Source organism: Lolium rigidum, chromosome 1, assembly GCF_022539505.1.
Source record: "Lolium rigidum isolate FL_2022 chromosome 1, APGP_CSIRO_Lrig_0.1, whole genome shotgun sequence".
Taxonomy (NCBI): Eukaryota; Viridiplantae; Streptophyta; class Magnoliopsida; order Poales; family Poaceae; genus Lolium; species Lolium rigidum.
Genome location: NC_061508.1, coordinates 215805886 through 215820192, shown reverse-complemented (window position 1 = coordinate 215820192; position 14307 = coordinate 215805886). Strand labels below are relative to the sequence as shown.

Genomic DNA, 14307 nt, shown 5'->3' with positions numbered 1-14307 from the left:
CCAGTACCCTATAAGAGCATCTCCACCGGCGCCCCCCCAAATAGTCGCCGACAGAGGCGCCGGCACTTCCGTATGGGGGGCGCCAGACCGCCAGCACTGCATCCTCTATTTGGGGATATTGTTCCCACACCAGCGCCCCCAAACCGGTGGCCCCGATAGATGATTTGAATTAAAATCTCAAATAAAAGCATTGAAATTCTAATAAAGAGAAGAAACATTCCACAAACTAATACATAATTGGAAACATGGTTTACATGAAGACATAATTTGGAACATGGTTTCCACAAACTAATACATAGTTTGAACCATGGTTGACACAAATATAAAACATTGCAAAATAATGAAATCTAACTAGTGTTGGCATCGCAAGTTTCGTGTGTTCGCTGCCAAGAAAGAACACTCTCAAGCACTCCCAGTCACCCAAACTGGAAAATCCAGCTGGTGATGGTACCCCTGTTGGTTCTTTCGAGGAAAAATATCTAAAAACATGCGTGCCTATTTTCGCTGCGAAGAAACAACACTCAGTCGTCGTCTTCCTCGGCGTTGTCACCGTGGTAGTGCTGGCGGCAGCGCGTCTTGTCGAACACTTTGACGCTCATATCCCCCTCGCCAAGGTAGGAGAACGTGAGCACGAAGCCTCTTCGAGGTGGTGGTAGCGCGCGAACTTCTCCCAGCCGATGTGGAGGTACATCTTGCCGTACGCGTCGAAGATCACGTCCACAATCCACTAGCAGCAGCCGCATGCAGCTTCCCGCAGATGCAGAGAGGCCGGCTCGTTGCCGGCGACGAAGTCGGCGAACTTGTCCGGCAGCCTCTGGATGCCGAGTGGGTCGCCCTTGAGGACGACGACGAACTCGAACAGCACTTGCCGCTCCTCCTCCTGCAGGTCCGACGATGAAGACGACGGTGTTGCAGGCGACGGCGAGCATGCAGCTCTGTTGCGGCCACGACCACGGCCGCGACCTCGGCCTCTACCAGACATGGCGTCGTCTCTTTAGATGGTGACGACTAGGGTTGGGGAGAGAGGCGCTAGGGTTTGTGTGGGAGGGACGATGCGAGAGCGCCCTTTTTATAGGCTAGAGGGAGGCGGGGGAGCGGTGGCGCTCATTAGCACCGACACAGAGAGCTGGGCGCAACGGGACGGTTCGCTGCGCGTCTGCGGGAACTGCACCGCCGCTTCACGCCAATAACTTCCGTCGCGAGGTAGGCGACGGTTAGGTTAAAATTGAATGTGTCGCTGGCGCGTCGGTCCCGCCGCTCCCCGCTGGCGTCGACTTTTGAGATATGTGGCGGACATGCGGCTTCCACGCCCAAAATTTTCCGCCTCGCGAGGCGCCGGCGCGCCCGATTCGCGCCCTTAGCCAAGGGGCCGGCACGGGTTACCGGCGCTTCTATTGGGCTCGAAAAAGCGCCGGCGCTATTTGAGACGCGCTGGTGTGAGCCCATTTTCGCTCCCGGCGCCCAAATCGCTATCGGGGCCGCTATGGGGCACTGGGGCACGCCGGTGGAGATGCTCTAAGACGCAGCTAATGTGACGACATGTTAAGCCTTATAGAAACGAAAGCAAATTACTTGGAAGACGCATACATGAATTCTTCAGATGTCTTTGGATAAGTGAACATCACAAATAAATCCAACCGAAGTGGTGCAAAGGTGGCAGATTTGAACTTCGTGAGGTGAGTAATGCAAAGTTTATCAACTTAAAGATGTTCTCTAGACTTCAGGAAGGATTGATAGCCAATCTCAGGTCTCAAGTATACAATTGCTTGAGGCTAGGTACAACAAACTGCCGAAGTTTAACTTGAATCCTATTCCCACATCACTATTCGGGTTAATCGTACAAAACTGGGTTCCTAAATTCGAAGTGAACAATACCTCGCAGAAATGGAGTCCTGGAAGAGAAGGTCCAGTCCATAGGACCAAAACAGAGCTGCATAATTTCATCTCACTCTTCGTAGAGACTTTTTTCAGAACATTAGCATCCTGCTCTAGCTTCTTTTGGGCAAAGACCCATCCCCTGTATATATGTAACCATGTAATTCTGGTCATCTTTTTTTACCTTTTAATATAGAAGGCAGTAGGAACCTTTCCTACTGTCAAATGTAAAAAAAAAGTGAACAATACCTTGCAGAAATTTTCGCGTGCGTTTTAGTTTATTCGCTCTAAGAGCATCGATAACGAAACTCCTAAATTCTAGAGGAGAAACCTATCATGTAGAAGAGCAACTTTAGTCCTTAAAAATGTTGTTTCTAGCCAAACTCCTATTGTTAACTCCCTAAATTCTAGATTCTACTCCACACTGAATCAAACGCTCTGTATGCACTTCAACATTGAGACAAGCATAGATAAAAACAAACATAGATATTGATTCAAGCATAGTTCACCATTACATTGCAACAAGATTCAAACATAGTTCAACTAAATCATAAACAAAACTATACTCCCTCCGTTCCTAAATATAGGTGTATAGCTTTGGCACGAAAATTAGGAAAACGCACATGGAGGCAATGCTACAACAGTCTTGAACGTGAGAAAATAGAGGAGTCTGTATTAGATTAGGAAAGGTAATCAAATCATAAAAAAAACTTTGTCCAAACACCTGGTAAAAGGCAATATACCTTATATTTTAAAAAACCCAAATGCTAAAAAGTGCTTGGATGCTATTTGTCCAATCGAGCACTCGGTTGTGAACCGTCGGATGCGTACTGAACCAGACGATCGCGCGCCGCGTCCTGTCCAACGTCCCGACCGAAATAATCTGCCCCCCCAACCAAACCCCACGTGGGTCCTACATGATAGAGCGTCCCCTTCTCTCTCTCTCCAAAATCGTTCCCCATTTCTCAACTAGGGTTTCATCGGCATCGGGCGATTTCGTCGGCGGCGAGCGATGTGCGAGGAAGTAGGTGTTGAGGTCGTCGATAGAGCGCGAGTGCGCTGGAAGGAGGCGTGCTCGTCGGCGACCGGCGGGCGGCGCGGCTATGCGGCGAGCTCTCTGGTTGTGGATCGCGTCCCACCTCCACCTCGCTGCCCCACCGCCTATTCTCCTCCAGCAGCACCACCTCCGTCTCCCCTGCCACCAAAACCGCCTGTCCTGAATTCTCCAGCCCGAGCATCCTTTGCTCTGCGCTGCCTCCTCTCGTATGCCCCGCTCCAGGCCTCCGTCGGTGGCGCAAAGTAGGAGGAATCAGACGGTGAGGGTGTTGGATAATTAGGCACAATTTCCATGATTAATTCCAGAATATAAAACATGATGACAGCAACTACTAACATGTGAAACTCGAACATACTAGATGCATTAATCAACATGAGTAGCAGCAGCGCAAACGGTAAAGCATCCATCGCTAAACAGATCGAGATATGTCGCACGTACCGATCTGGTGGTGGTGACGGTGGAGGTGTAGCAGACGATGTTGCAGCAGTAACGTTGTTGATGACAACGTTGTTGACGACGGGTCGAAGTAGACGGCGTTGAAGACGACGGTAGGCAGCACCGCCCGACTTGGACGGAAGGCGACCCGTGATGAAGAGCTTGAGCAGTCGCGCGAGCGCTTCCCAAAACCTAATTCGCCCTCTCCCGTACAGGATCGCAAGGACGAGCGGTTCCGGAGACCTGCTCTCCCGTTCGCCGATGCACGTCGGCGCGCGGGATGGAGTAGGCTACGATGGCGGCGCAAGCGAGAGAGGTGGAAACCCTAACTCGTGTATTAGATGTGTTTCCGCGGTAGCCGGGCAGGAGATTATATAGGCCCGGGAAACCCTACGCAACGTGGGCCACGCCCACGTCGCACGAACGTTTCGAGTCGGTTACAGATAGCCCACGATCCGGGAGCGACCCGAACCGACTAACCGCGACGCGTCCGTCTAGGACTCTGTTCGTTTTCCTGAGCTGCAAAAAGTAAGGAAAGTCTCGGCTCGAGGCTCAATCCACTCACCACGAGCGCGGCGCGCGTCGTGACGTGTCGTGTCGAGTCGAGTCGAGACGAGCGAGGAGGAGGAGGAGCGCGCGTGTAGCACTCCTATTCTCACTCACTTACTAGTGGTGGAACAACCCACCTTATAAGGTGGTCTAACTTCCTCCCAACTTTCCATGTGGGACTAAACTTCCCACCTCTTGCCACTCCCTAGTGAGCTGCCACCAACTTGGGCTCAAACTCACAAGGCTGCCACTATGTGGGCTTTGAGATTTATAGGAAAAACTGAAATCTAATTTGGGCCACTAAAAGTGGGCCCAATATTTCAACAATCCCCCACCAGATCTCAAATCCCATTTAGAGATTTACCAATACTCGTTGCTTGTTTATATACCAGTGTTTCAGCGGAGACTGTTAAGTTGAACTTCCGCCTAGAAACTTAAGCTACATCCACTCACACTTGAACAATGGACTAAGCCTTGAATTGCAAGTTTTGCGTGAACAGGGTTTCACTCAAAGTCATGACCAGTACATGGCTGCCAGTAGCCTACCCCGCGGGTGAAGCATATGCGTCATACTTCGTGGTCTCTTCATGAGTTTACTAGAGATCACCCAAATCTCATAGATTGCGACGTTTAACAATCGGACTCATATAGGTGTGTTATTTCAAGAATGCTCAGTAGGACAGCATCTTTGCTAAAATAGCCAACATAAACACATTAAGGCTTGTTGCCAACCTGCCTTACAGCAATTGAGAGTTGTGCATCTTCACATAGAGAGGGTTACATAATACTCTCCTCAATTAAACCACTAGTTTGTTCTTCCCAGGTCCTAATTCACGGGATCTCCGATCACAAAGGTTGGGTTACCACTATGGTGTAACATCAACGGGTCTCAAACCCATCTCCCTCGATGCACTTTCTATCACATTACGTGATAGTCCCTTTGTAAAGGGATCTGCCAGGTTTTTGTCTGTTTGAATATATGTAACAATTATTACTCCGGAGTTTCGCAATTTCCTGACAGACTTCAAACGTCTCTTGACGTGTCTTGATGACTTCGCGTTATCCTTAGAATTGTTCACTTTGACAATTACAGTTTGATTGTCACAATTCAAAAGGATTGCCGGAACAGGTTTTTCAACCACAGGCAAGTCCATCAAGAGCTCACGCAACCATTCCGATTCAACGGTGGTTGTGTCTAAAGCGATAAGTTACTGCTTCCATAGTTGACCTCGTCAATATGGTTTGCTTACAAGATCTCCATGACACTGCACCACCTCCAAAGGTAAATACATACCCACTTGTGGCGTACAGATCAGCTACATCGGAGATCCAATTCGAATCACTATATCCTTCAAGCACAGCTGGGTGCCCTGAATAGTGAATCCCATAACTCATTGTACCACATAGGTAGCGCATGACCCTATCAAGTGCATGCCAATGATCAGTACCCGGGTTTGACATGAACCTACTCAACTTGCTAACAGCAAAAGAGATGTCGGGTCTAGTCGCGCTCGCTAAGTACATGAGTGAGCCAACGATCCGAGAATATCTCAATTGATCTATGGCAATCCTCCGGTTCTTGCGTAGTGTCACGCTCGGGATCATAAGGTGTTGAAGAAGGCTTGCTATCAATATAGCCGAACCGGCTCAAGATCTTCTCAACATAATGGGATTGCGTTAAAGTAATCCCACTCTCGTTCTTAATCAGCTTGATGTTCAGAATCACATCAGCTTCTCCCAGATCTTTCATATCAAAGCTCTTTGACAAGAAAGACTTGACCTCGTATATTACTTTCATGTTTGTACCAAAGATCAGAATATCATCCACATACAAACATAGTATAACACCTTCGCCCCCACCATGGCGATAGTAAACGCACTTGTCGACCTCATTGACAACAAAGCCTACGAAGTCAAAGTTCTGTCAAACTTCTCATGCCATTGCTTAGGTGCTTGTTTCGGGCCATATAAAGATTTCAGCAACTTGCACACCTTTCTCTCTCGCACCTTTTACTACAAACCCATCAGGCTGATCCATATAGATTTCCTCTTCCAACTCTCCATTAAGGAAAGCTGTCTTTACGTCCATTTGATGAACGATAAGACCATAGGAGGCAGCCATGGATAGTAGTACTCGAATGGTGGTAAGTCTAGCGACAGTGTGAATAGGTGTCGAAGTAATCTTCGCCTTCTCTCTGTGTGTAGCCTTTCGCTACAAGCCGCGCCTTGTACTTTTCAATAGTACCATCGGGTCTTAGCTTCTTCTTGAACACCCATTTGCAGCCTACGGGCTTGCATCCGTGGGGTCGTTCGACAACTCCCAAGTTCCATTAGAAAGAATCGAGTCCATCTCATTATGGACAGCTTCTTTCCGATCATCTGCATCTGGAGATGCATATGCCTCTGCAATGGACGTGGGAGTATCATCCACAAGGTACACAATGAAATCATCACCAAAGGATTTTTCAATCCTCCGTCTCTTGCTCCGTTTAGGAGCTTCATTGTCATCCTTCTCAATAACAATCTCATGTGATTGTTCAAAATACTCATTAGATGTACTAGATTCGGGAACTATCTCGAGTAGAAATTCTAGCAATGCTATGCATATCTTTCATAGGAAACATATTCTCGAAGAATGTTGCATCACGAGATTCCATAATAGTATCAACATGCATATCGGGTACTTCAGATTGAACTACTAAAAATCTATAGCCTACACTCCGCGGAGCATAACCTAGAAAGATACAATCCACTTGTCTTTGGTCCGAGTTTGCGCTTCTTAGTAATTGGAATATTGACTTTCGCCAAACATCCCCATGTGCGCAAATACGAAAGTGATGGTTTTCTCCCAGTCCACTCCTCGTAAGGGGTTTTATCTTTATTCTTGTTAGGAACTCTATTCGGGACATGACATGTAGTCAGCAAAGCCTCCCCCCACCATGCCTTTGATAAACCAGCGAGTGGCTAACATGGAATTCACCAAGTCGGTCAGCGTGCGGTTTTTCCTCTCGGCAACCCCGTTTGATTGGGGTGAATAGGGAGGCGTCCTCTCATGAATAATGCCATGTTCCTCACGGAATTCATCAAAGATTTTAGGAAAATATTCGCCACCACGATCCGACCTAAGACGCTTGATCTTTCTCTCTAGTTGATTTTCAACTTCGGCTTTATAAATTTTAAAGTAGTCTAAAGCTTCATCTTTAGTTCGCAACAAATAAACATAGCAGAATCTAGTCGCATCATCAATCAATGTCATGAAATATCTCTTTCCACCTTTTGTCAACACACCATTCATCTCGCATAGATCAGAATGTATGAGTTCTAGAGGTGCCAAGTTTCTCTCCTCGGCCGCCTTGTGAGGCTTCCGAGGTTGCTTTGATTGCACACAACTATGGCACTTAGAACCTTTGGCAATGGTGAAATTCGGAATTAAACTTAAACTTGATAGCCGAGACATTAAACCAAAATTAATGTGACATAAACGAGAATGCCAAACACTGGTATCATCACTAATATTGCCACAAATATGGTTCACAGACTTATTACTGAAATCAGAAAGCGAAAAGCGGAACAAGCCTCCGCACTCATAGCCTTTACCAATAAATTGTCCAAACTTGGAAACAACTACTTTATTCGATTCTAAAACAACCTTAAACCCATCTCTGCATAGAAGGGAGCCGCTAACGAGATTCTTGTTCATAGTAGGGACATGCTGCACGTTCCTCAGCTGCACGATCTTCCCCGAAGTGAACTTCAGATCTACCGTGCCAACACCACGAACGAAGCATGTGACCCATTCCCCATCAAGACGGAAGAATCCCGGGCGACCTGGTAAGAAGTGAACATGGATATGTCAGCACACACATGAACATTAGCACCCGTATCAATCCACCAACATGGAGATTGAAATACCGAAAGAACGAGTAAAGAGATTACCGTACCCATCGAGCATTGCTAGCGGTCACCGTGTTGACTTGCCTCCCCTTTTTCTTGCGGTCTGCCCTCTCCGGACGAGTCCTTAGAAAAGTGGCCAGTCTCTCCACACGTAAAGCAGCTCAGATCTGCTTTGTTTATCATCTTCTTCTTCTTGAAGGTTGTAGTCTTCATAGGCTTATTGAAGGAGGGCTTGTTATTCCCTTTGTTCTTGCTCGTAGGGTTTCTTCGCACCATGTTGGCGCTAGACCGACCCTCTCCTTTCTCGGTATTATCCTTAGCCCGAGCTTTCTCCTCAACATCAAGAGATGCTATCGGGTTTTCAAGCGATATCTCCTGTCTCTTGTGTTTGAGAGTTGTGGCAAAGTTCCTCCATGAAGGGGGCAACTTAGCGATGATGCATCCAGCCACAAACTTGTCGGGTAAGGCACACTTAAGGAGTTCAAGCTCTTTCGCAATGCACCTGTATCTCATGAGCTTGTTCGACTACGAACGGTTGTTAACCATCCCGATGTCATGGAAGCTCTCCATGATGTACGAGTTCATCGCTCGCATCGGTTGCACCGAACTTAGCATTCGGTGCATCCCGAGCTCTTTACCATCTGTTAAGTGCATGTACACATCACACGGACGATCAGCAAGAATACTCGAACGCATCCGACGAAGAGAGTGTTGTTTTCCTTGAACTTGTTCTGATCTTGGTCAGATATAGTTCCTTCAGGTAAACCATCAGTAACTTCGAACACTTTCAGATGAGTAAGCCAGAGCATGGCCTTATACTGCCACCTCTTAAAGTGCACACCGGTAAACTTATCCGGCCTCAGTGCATCGGAAAAACCAGCCATTGTTAACTCAGGAAATTGCCTACAATTAGGTTTTTGGATTGTTGGATAATTAGGCACAATTTCCATGATTAATTCCAGAATATAAAACATGATGACAGCAACTACTAACATGTGAAACTCGAACATACTAGATGCATTAATCAACATGAGTAGCGAGCAGCGCAAACGGTAAAGCATCCATCGCTAAACGGATCGAGATATGTCGCACGTACCGATCCGGTGGTGGTGACGGTGGAGGTGTAGCAGACGATGTTGCAGCGGTAACGTTGTTGATGACAACGTTGTTGACGACGGGTCGAAGTAGACGGCGTTGAAGACGACGGTAGGCAGCACCGCCCGACTTGGACGGAAGGCGACCCGTGATGAAGAGCTTGAGCGAGTCGCGCGAGCGCTTCCCAAAACCTAATTCGCCCTCTCCCGTACGGGATCGCAAGGACGAGCGGTTCCGGAGACCTGCTCTCCCGTTCGCCGATGCACGTCGGCGCGCGGGATGGAGTAGGCTACGATGGCGGCGCAAGCGAGAGAGGTGGAAACCCTAACTCGTGTATTAGATGTGTTTCGCGGTAGCCGGGCAGGAGATTATATAGGCTCGGGAAACCCTAGGCAACGTGGGCCACGCCCACGTCGCACGAACGTTTCGAGTCGGTTACGGATAGCCCACGATCCGGGAGCGACCCGAACCGACTAACGGCGACGCGTCCGTCTAGGACTCTGTTCGTTTTCCTGAGCTGCAAAAAGTAAGGAAAGTCTCGGCTCGAGGCTCAATCCACTCACCACGAGCGCGGCGCGCGTCGTGACGTGTCGAGTCGAGTCGAGACGAGCGAGCGAGGAGGAGGAGGAGCGCGCGTGTAGCACTCCTATTCTCACTCACTTACTAGTGGTGGAACAACCCACCTTATAAGGTGGTCTAACTTCCTCCCAACTTTCCATGTGGGACTAAACTTCCCACCTCTTGCCACTACCAATACTCGCTGCTTGTTTATATACCAGTGTTTCAGCGGAGACTGTTAAGTTGAACTTCCGCCTAGAAACTTAAGCTACATCCACTCACACTTGAACAATGGACTAAGCCTTGAATTGCAAGTTTTGCGTGAACAGGGTTTCACTCAAAGTCATGACCAGTACATGGCTGCCAGTAGCCTACCCCGCGGGTGAAGCATATGCGTCATACTTCGTGGTCTCTTCATGAGTTTACTAGAGATCACCCAAATCTCATAGATTGCGACGTTTAACAATCGGACTCATATAGGTGTGTCGAGTCGAGTCGAGTCGAGTCGAGTCGAGTCGAGTCGAGTCGAGTCGAGTCGAGTCGAGTCGAGTCGAGTCGAGTCGAGTCGAGTCGAGACGAGCGAGGAGGAGGAGGAGCGCGCGTGTAGCACTCCTATTCTCACTCACTTACTAGTGGTGGAACAACCCACCTTATAAGGTGGTCTAACTTCCTCCCAACTTTCAATGTGGGACTAAACTTCCCACCTCTTGCCACTCCCTAGTGAGCTGCCACCAACTTGGGCTCAAACTCACAAGGCTGCCACTATGTGGGCTTTGAGATTTATAGGAAAAACTGAAATCTAATTTGGGCCACTAAAAGTGGGCCCAATATTTCAACAGAGGGAGTAGGAGGCCTTGTGGGAGAGGACTTGGCGGCGTTCCGGCTGAGCGACCAGCGGGTGATGTATTTGGCGTATTTCAGTGGAATCACCGCCATGGTGCTCTATGGGCTCAACATGCGCTGGATCGACCCGGCCACTGGGTTGGGGGCCAGCTTCCTCAACGCTCCATCTCCGACAGCCACAAGGTGCGTCCATCTACACGATTCTCTGCTAGTACTCACTGCATATGCACCGTTCATTATTCCCGATCTGGTTCCTGCTCCTATCTAGGACAGTAGTAAACCATTTGTGTCATGTCCGGGATGAAATGGATTGGTTTTGGTATGCCTGACATAGAAATGGATTTTGTGTGGGCTTACTCCGTGGTGCCTAAATTACTAGTACAAGTTAGATAGGTGCCCTGATCTCGTATATAGGATATGGGATAGGATATATAGCTCATACGTGTGGTTCTCATAATCTAACTATCTGCTAGTTTCATTCAAATGTTGCTATGTATTGGCAATTAATTGAATCTAACTTGGGAACAAATATCATTAGGCTTCAAGCATCCCCGTGACCCCTGAAAGAATCCTTCAATTTAATTTGTTTAGGAAATCCAGTAATGTTTGATATACAACATATATCTAAGGCGATACGTACGAACCTGAGAAAACTTAGTCCTTAGATAATATGATGGACTTGTTAGATTTGTTAGATTTTGTGTAAGTTTATACTAAGGTGCCTGAAGTACTAGAAAAAAGAAGTGAGTTGTGTATCCTGTTTTATACTCATTAATGTGATCCTTAAGAGTCATTTAGCACACAACAACATATCAATGATATTCTATTTTAGCGAAAAAATTAGACTATGGAGCAAATCAGTAACTGGGCTTTGTGCATATTCATCTTAATGGACCCCTCACAATCTTCAAAGAACCGTTTAAATTTGTTAGTTTGAACTCCAACATTTTCTACCATCCCAAATATGTGAGGCCATAAGCATGAACCTTAGCAAACCCCATACGGGTTTCGAACTTGGTACATACTTCCTTTCATTTCTAATTTCTTTTCACAGCTAGTATGAACTAACAGACCAATAATCCATCCATTCAGCAATGTAAGACATTTTTAGCTTTTTAGATTCACTCGTTTTGGTCCATATCTAGCCTACTGTGTTGATTCACTTATTTTGGTACGTACCTAGCCAGTCCACTTTGAAATGTCTGAACGGTCTTATATTTAATCCATTGATTTTGAACTCACGGTTCATCACCTGTATGTTTACTTTGTGTTTCATCTTCTTGCTTAGTTGGTTAGTGAATCAAACTAAGTTGGTTCATGAACACAATTAACTTGTTTACTAAATCTAACTAAGTTGCCTTCTCAACCTATAATTTTGGTTAATTTGTGTATTCATCTTCTAGTTTAGTTGGTTTTTCGAATGGAACTAAGTTGGCTTCTGAATTAAGTGGTTGTTTTTTGTATCATAGTTAAGTCGTTTTTCACCACGTAATTAAGTTGTTTTTGCAGCTAATACTAGTTGTTTTTGTCAACATAGTTGCGTATTTTGCATTTATTTTTGCATACAACTAAGTTGCTTTGTCTTCATAGGTAAATTGCTTACACCATCTTAACTAAGTTGGTTTTATAGCTTGTATTAGGGGTTTAGTTTGACACTGCGTACTTCAACTTAGCATAGAACTAAGTCACTTTGTCTCCATAAGTAATTTTCTTACACTATTGTCACCAAGTTGGTTTCATAGCTTGTATTAGAGGTTTAGTTTGCACAGTGACTTTTCATGTGATGTGGGGGCTTTAATTTAAGGTGTTTTTTATTATCGCATTTAGTGAAGTTATTTTCTAGGTTACAATTAAGTTGGTTTTGCACATGATTAAGTTGCTTTGACAACATGCCTAAGGTGTTTACATTATCTAACTAAGTTGTATTTTATCATCTAACCTAGTTGGTGTACAAGCAATGTCCGAAGTTGCATAGTGATTTAATTAAGTTTCTTTTATTAACATGCTTAAGTTATTTTTATGATCTAACTAAGTTTCTTTAAGTTTTTGAGTTACACTAAAATGCCCCACGATAGTGTACCAATATAATTAAGTTGCTTCTTTTCATCTAGCTAAGTTGCTTTGTTTGGACTAGCTAAGTTGTTTTATATGATTTTATTTAGTTGTTTTCATCAACTAGATTAAGCTGAACACAAATATTACTCCCTCTGATCCAAATTAATTGATTCCACTTTATCTATATACGGATGTATCTAGTCAACAAACTCATCTATATATATTTGTATCTAGACAATGTGGAGTCAAATAATTTGGATCGGATGGAGTACATTATTTTGTATCTTGTATATGACAAAGTTTACTTTTCTAAATAAACTTGAGTCTATATTCTTCATGTCTTTCAGCATCATGATTACGTTGTTTCCCAGATTCTATTTAGTTGTTTCATCAACTAGATTAAGTTGCACAGGAATATTACTTAAGTTGCATGACGTATATGACTAAGTTGCCTTTCCAAATAAACTTGGGTTGCATCCTGATTTTCAATTGAGTTGTATTTTTTCTTCGAACTGAAATCTTGTGAAGTAATTGAGTTGTTTTGATACCTTGCTTAAGTTGGCTTCTGAAAGTTATTGAGTTATTTTGATAATTATTCCTATGTTGGCTTCTGAAAGTTATTGAGTTATTTTGATAATTATTCCTATGTTGGCTTCTGAAAGTAGGTTATTCAGTTTTTCAACAACCCCTGGTCATGCAAGATACAGATAAATGATAAGTAACTTTTATGCATTTCTAGCAAAACCCACAAAAAACTCACTGATGTACTGATGTGGTTGCATTTTCTCCAGACAAGCAGTTCGCCCGTAGTGGTAGCATGATCAAGGAAGAAAAATGTTATTCCTACATCGATGCTCCAACAAATATGTACATAGTCAGATAAGACAGATGCTTAGTGTTCAGAAATTACTAGTCGCAGCTACCGTCTTCTCAAAAACATATTTCTGAAGTGCACCTTTTGTGTTAGTTACCATGTTAGTCTTTTGTGGCGCAAAAGATATTCCTGGGAACTACTAGTAGCATGTTTCATTCCACGGAGCCTCAAGTTCGTGTCACAGCTGCTTACTGTTTTCTGCTTTGTGCACATTGATATATGTTGGATACACCTGCTCTTTAATAAGTTTTCTACCATGTCACGATAAGTTGAACCTCGGAGTTATGACTGTCATTCATGATTTTTTCAAGTATGCCTGATGTCACAAGTATGGTACTAAGTTGTACCTATGTAATCTACTAAATTGCTTCCTGGTTGTAAAGAAGTGTGTTCCTTTCCTAGTGTCATTTCTTTGTGCGAAGTTGATTGTCACGACACTAGAGTTGCTTTTCCGCAACAGCCAAGTTGGTTTTCGAAAAAAAAAGTTCATCGAAACATATACAAATGGGATCTAGTTTTGAAGATCTAGTTGTGAGAAGCCCAACGGTGAAAACGGATTGTAAATCCGATACACAGTTTACAAGTTATGACTTTTTTAATTTTCTCCATTTGAATTAAATGCACGTGTGGTAAATTTCGGATGATTTCTTGGAGCTGTCATAAACTTTCCTTTTTTAAATTTGAGGTCTTTCCATTTACGGGTGAGTGCTAGGATAGACAAACAAGCACCCAAATAGGGTGGATGCTGCCTAGCCACGTCCTTTAAAAAAAATCCCCAAAAAACTATACACCTTATATCAAGGAACAGAGAGAGTACTAAACTAGACTCAAACATAACTAAAACTAGATTTAAAATAACTAAACTAGCTAGATTAAAACATGCCGCCGGCTGTTGCCATCGCTGTCGGGGAAGTTCGCCTGCATCCACTACTCCCAGCGACAAGCCGTTGTCCTTGCCTTTGAGGTCGACGATGGCGTGTGGAGTTGGGCCTTCGGCAACATCGCACAAATACGAAGCGCCATCAACGGCAGATGAGGATGAAGCCGCGATATCTTGCCGAGTGGCGCCTCG

General features: G+C 45.0%; 1 long non-coding RNA gene across 1 annotated transcript; it reads left to right on the top strand.

Moving 5' to 3' along the window:
• Nucleotides 1-10307: 10307 nt before the first annotated feature.
• On the top strand, nucleotides 10308-13503 carry LOC124683136. Its single transcript, XR_006996560.1, has 2 exons — nucleotides 10308-10489; nucleotides 13153-13503. It is a non-coding gene; the product is annotated as an uncharacterized LOC124683136 (long non-coding RNA).
• Nucleotides 13504-14307: the final 804 nt, after the last annotated feature.